A 6,321-nucleotide genomic window follows, 5' to 3' on the forward strand; every position below is an offset into this window, starting at 1 on the left:
CAACAGTATAATCCTAATGTTGATTTAAAATGATATATTACTCTAAATATGGCTAAAAAAGGGGGAAAAAAACCCTAAAATTTTTTCCGGCGGCGCCCTTGCGGGCGCCACCGAATGCGCCTCCCCTTGCTGGACCTCCCCTATTTCGGAACCCTGGTTACGGCCCTGATGAGGAGACATCCCCTGAATGGCTCTGGCAAAGACAACATGTTGAAAGGCATGTGAATAAAATGTTGATCTGCAAAGCAGGATTTAGATTTAGAGATTTGCTTTTATATTTTAATCAAGCTTCACAACAGGGTGTGTGTGACATGGGCAGACCATCGTCTGTGACAGCCTGTCGCTGTCCATCGGCGGTGGTGTTGAAATGTTCATCAATCGATGCATAGAGCGCCTTGCGCTGTCCTCGGTGCTGAAACATCTGAAGCTTCACTGTCCGCTTTCTTAGACATAGCCTACTGTATCACTTGGCTCAATACGTGACAAATTGTTAATGGATAGGACATCTACCTTCTTTATGGTCAAATATATCAAATATATGTATTAACCTACTCCCCCCTCCCCCCCCCCCATAACAACTTCAGTGCATTTTCTAATTTTGTTACATAATGCGTCATTTATTACATTTTCAACCAGAAAAAAGTGCAACCCCCGCATTATGTAATAATTTGCGCAATATGTAATAAATTTATTACAAAATGCGTCAAACGTTATTACATTTTGCGTTCAGGCGATTTATTACATATTGCGCATATTATTACATAATGCGTCGTTATTACATATTGAAAGTCAGGTTTTATTACATTTTGCGATTTTATTACATAATGTGCAGTTATTACATAATGCGTCGTTACACGCCTGCACACACTCTTCTCTCCTCGGAATGCCACGTTGATTTTCAACTATTGCCTACATTGCAGAAAAAACACACCTTGATTTAAAAATGAGAATTTGTTTGTCATGGTTTTATTAGGCTACATAATTCCCGACCATACAGGTCTGTGGTGTAACATTAGATTACTTTAGGTAGGAGAGGGTAGGAGAAAATAAAAGCAAATGTTGATCTTTTCCAACCATTATACGTTTAATAGCACTGCAATAGCCCTCTCCACTTCCCTCGTCGGGGGAGAGAGAGACACCCTCTCCCCATCAAGCAGACAGTGACGGAAGCATGTGTCTTTATGTGCGCCAAGGGGAAAATGCCGGGCTAAATTGGTGGGATTCGATGTATATATATTAATAGAAATTTAATAGAAAAAGAGATTTCTATGACAGCCTCTCTCTCTCTCTCTCTCTCTCTCTCTCTCTCTCTCTCTCTCTCTCTCTCTCTCTCTCTCTCTCTCTCTCTCTCTCTCTCTCTCTCTCTCTCTCTCTCTCTCTCTCTCTCTCTCTCTCTCTCTCTCTCTCTCTCTCTCTCTCTCTCTAGGTTATCTTTTCTCTGTCCCTCTTTCTCTCTCTCACTCTCCCTCTGAGTGAGGAGGAAGCTGCTGACGTGATGCTGTGGTTTTATGGGCATGACCACACCTCCACAATGCTTTTGGGCATAAACACGCCTATACGGAGATGTGCGCCGAGATGACGTGAAGCGCAGCGGGCCGAAACGCCCACAATTAGGGCTTTGCACGGCGCTGTTCCAGCGCAAAACGGGCGCTAACCGCCGTCGGGAAGACAGAGCCCTAACCCTTTAATACACAACTGGGGTCAAAAATGACCCATATTAATTTCCTATGTAATTTCATGCTAGGCTGAAATAAATGTATTTTATCATGTAATATCACATGTATTCAATAAATATATTGTTTTTTCATCACAAATCATTGTTTTAATTTGTTACTACTATTTTTACTAGTGCTTTTTGCTGGGGGATCCCAGTCAAAAGCAGCCACCCTATATGCAATTTTAACAGACGGAACTATTTATTGAGTTCATGTTTGCATGGGTTCTAATTTAAAGTGTCACATAAGGGGGGTGGTGGAGACTGTCAGTCATTTTGAAGGAGTCAGCCACAGATGCAGCAGACATTTCACAAGTGCTGTTGACAACCATGAATCCTGCTCTTCCTAAGGTACGTTGATGTTTAAAAGGAGGAGTGGACATAATGGACCAAATGGTGCAACAACTACACCTGCAGGCGCAGAACCCGGAGATGCCCTATGGCGCTCTGCTACAACATGCTGGATGTTGCCACCCTCAATGCCTTCACCATATTCAGTCCACACCACCCTGACTACATGGGTGGTGTGCCCCACGCACAGCGGCTCTTTATCAAGGAGCTTGTCCTGCCACACATGATCAGGTGCCTGGAGAGCACACCCACTCTCTAAAGGCACGTCACAGAGGTGATGGAAAGATGTGGGGTGAAAAGAGAAGACCACCACCCAGCCACAGCAGAGCCCAAAGAGGAAGAGGTGTGAGATCTGCCCCCATGCCAAGGACAGAAAAGCCACCAGCATCTGGACACTCACACTGTTCCCAGCGTTGTGGAAGAAGTCCATGATATCGCCTGTGCCTAAAAAGCCTTGTGCCACGGTTAACAACGACTTCCGTCCGGTAGCTCTGACTTCAATCGTCATGAAATGTTTTGAGAAATGTGTTGTGTCACTGCTTAGGAAAGAGATAGAACCAATACTCGACACATGTCAATTTGCCTACATGCAACAGCGTAGCACAGAGGACGCTATCCTTTGCACATCGCACTTTACCTCCAAGCACTTAGAGAACACAAAAGCTTACGCCAGACTTTGATTTGTTGATTTTAGCTCAGCTTTCAATACTGTGAAAACCCATCTGCTTTTAGAGAAACTGGAAAATATGAGTTAGTCCACCCTAATTAAAATATGAGTGTTAGTCCCACCCTAATTAAAATATGAGTGTTAGTCCCACCCTAATTAAAATATGAGTGTTAGTCCACCCTAATTAAAATATGAGTGTTAGTCCACCCTAATTAAAATATGAGTGTTAGTCCACCCTAATTAAAATATGAGTGTTAGTCCACCCTAATTAAAATATGAGTGTTAGTCCACCCTAATTAAAATATGAGTGTTAGTCCCACCCTAATTAAAATATGAGTGTTAGTCCACCCTAATTAAATGGTTATATTCCTTTTTAACTAATAGACCTCAACAAGGGAAGGTCAACGGGTCATTGTCAGAGACCACATACTGTAACACAGAGACACCACAAGGCTCCACATCTTCACCAATCCTCTTCATACTGTAACACAGAGACACCACAAGGCTCCACATCTTCATCAATCCTCTTCATACTGTAACACAGAGACACCACAAGGCTCCACATCTTCATCAATCCTCTTCATACTGTAACACAGAGACACCACAAGGCTCCACATCTTCATCAATCCTCTTCATACTGTAACACAGAGACACCACAAGGCTCCACATCTTCACCAATCCTCTTCATACTGTTCACCAATGACTGCAGGAAAGTATTCCCCAATAAGCATATTTTCTAATGTTCAGATGATACAGTGATCCTGAGCCTCCTCCACAAAGACACAGATCCCTCCGTGTACCACAAGGAGACAGACACATTTGTCACATGGTGCAACACCAACCAGCTCATTTTAAACACCACCAAAACACAGGAAATAATCTTCGACCCAAGGCAAGTAACCAGCCATGAGCCAGTGGTCATCGAAAATCAGGTAATAATCCAGGTGTCCTCATATAAATATGTAGGCGACGTGCACATTGACAACCTTCTCTGCTGGAAAACACATATTGACAAACTGTGCAACAAACTGTTTTAAGACTGCTGAGGCTGTATGGCGTGAGCAGCCAGATCATGCTGATGTTGTACCGAGGGAGCGACAGCGTGATCAGATTCAGACTAACAGCATGGTTTGGCAGCCTTACTGTTCAACTGAAAAGCAGGCTGGCCAGCATGCACAAGGCGGCCATGAAAATAATAGGTAAGAAAGAGTATGAGCCAATAGAAAGACTCTATGAGCAGCCAGTAATCAAACAAGCTAAACAAATCACTGCAGACCCAAAACATCCCCTCTTCTCTGAATATGAATCTCTGCCATCAGGCAGGAGATTCACAAACCGCTTGAAGCTCTCTTTTGTCCCGCCCTCCATCAAGTTGCTGAACACCAAACCCTGAGCCTCCATGTTGTCATTGTAATTGTCCTGTTACTAGGTGGTGGTGATGTTTGTTTACGGTATTCTTTATTTTCTGTCTGTTGAAGCCCTACACAGCCTACTATGTTAATGCTTCCTTGTATTGTCTGTATTGTTATCTACGAAGCAACAGTGTATATGCTCATGACAAATTCCCCCCCAGGGGACAAATAAAGCATAACATAACATAACATAACATAACATAACATATGTTCCCAGTGCACCAGGCCTGTCTGCAATGAAGACAACATGAAGTTTTCCTTTGTGTCCCATACGCACTGAAGTGATTTTGAAGTGATTTTGTTCACATTTTTTGTCACATTCACCACTATTCAATATTACACTACATTACATTGCAGGTACACTATAGTTCAATTTTAGTGTTATCGGTTATAGATTATGTGTGTAAACTATGTTATGTGTGACAATGTGACAAATGAAAATATTTGAAATATGAAATAATGTTTGGTCCAAATCATTGCTAAAATATTTATTTGAACAACATTATTATTACAGTCTGTCATTGGCTTGTTTTTAATCATACTTGCCTAAGTCGTTTTTTGAGCCATACTTGCCTACATAAGTCGTTGTTGAGCCATGTGTGGAAACTTGATGTAGTACACAAACTTGTTTTTTTTCATAATGTAACAAAGTAAACATGTAAATAATGATTTGTTGTAATGAAAAACATGATATTTAATGAATACTTGGGACATTATTGATTAAATAAATAGTTTTCAAACTATATAGCAAAGAAACCCTCAATCATGCATGAAACTACATAGGAAATTATGCCTTGGACGGCATCACAGTACCTGTCCATACACCTTGGGCATAGCTGAATCAGCGGTGTGTCGGCGGTGTTTGTGCCTCTGCAGCCCTGCCCGGGGCCAGCCTTCCAGACGATGCCTCCTCCTGTGCGGTGACCGTGAAGAAGCCTCTGTTCTGGGGTAGGATGTCACGCTGACCCGGGGGAAGGCGCAGGCTGTTGGCCGTGGCTCCAGCAGCAGCGCAGAGGAGCAACACACACACACACACACACACACACACACACACACACACACACACACACACACACACACACACACACACACACACACACACACACACACACACACACACACACACACACACACACACACACACACACACACACACACACACACACACACACAGAGAGGACTTGTGTGTCTTGTCTGTCGCCATGTTTGTTTATGTTTGGCTCAAGGAGGGTGGAGGTAACCTCGCGTCACCAGGCTCTTCGGGAGGAGGAGGGAACGCGGAAGAGCGCCTTCTAGCGCCCGTGACGTGATGATGCACCTGTTGCTGCGTTCAAGTCCGATGAGAAAGTCAGGAAAGACTATCTTCTCACTGAAAATACTGTTCTGTTCACCCTATGTGTTCACCTCAGCTTTCAGCAGAGATGAGATGGGAAAATTACACACATTCTTTATTTAAGTAGAAATACAGTTAAAGTAAAAAAGTACTGGCTCTGAAATGTAATAAAGTATCAAAGTAAGAAAACAAACACTGATACAACCTGAAGTCACCCTATATGACAGGATTCCCATACACACAGCCTTGCTTTGTCAACTGCAGCCTATTTGTGGGCTGAGTTTGTACAATTATTGGTTACTGCTATAACTTTGTTGTGTTCAGAAGATCGTGAGTGATGATTGGTTGAGTTATCTAGGTCAGTGGTAAGCCAATCAGAGGTACAGTCATTGGTGGGCTCCATAACGCATCACTGTTGCACCTGCAGCGCGGAAAATTCAAACGGACAAACCGGACGCGGACCATCAACGGTAGGCTACATTAAATACAAAATACCGGTATATCCTTTTCCAACAACAATATAACGTTCTGTTTTCTCACTGTTTGTAGAACAGACAAACTGCTAGAATGTGCAGCAGGCTTCTATTGTTAGCTCAGCTAGTTTAGCTAATGCCAGCTAGACATTAGCTTGTCAGGCAAGCTTAGCCATTCTTAGCTAACGTTAGCTATCAGTGATGCGAGTATACAGGAAAAAAGTAGCTAACGTTACCTTATCTGTAAAGGGGACATCCACAAAAACCAGACACGCTTAGGTAACAGTTTGATTTCTGCTTTGGCGGAGTGATATAGGGAAGCACAACTCAATAATTGGCGTGACTAAAGTAATGAGTGATGCTACTCTAGC

General features: G+C 42.9%; 1 long non-coding RNA gene across 1 annotated transcript in view; it reads right to left on the reverse strand.

Moving 5' to 3' along the window:
• LOC310772486 overlaps positions 1-5,047 on the reverse strand; it is a 28,907-nt gene extending 23,860 nt beyond the window's left edge. Inside the window, exon 1 of the long non-coding RNA XR_014552499.1 lies at positions 4,958-5,047. This is a non-coding gene — a long non-coding RNA (uncharacterized lncRNA). The remainder of the gene's footprint in view (positions 1-4,957) is intronic.
• Positions 5,048-6,321: the final 1,274 nt, after the last annotated feature.

Source organism: Poromitra crassiceps (assembly GCF_964638095.1).
Source record: "Poromitra crassiceps genome assembly, chromosome: 2".
NCBI lineage: Eukaryota > Metazoa > Chordata > Actinopteri > Beryciformes > Melamphaidae > Poromitra > Poromitra crassiceps.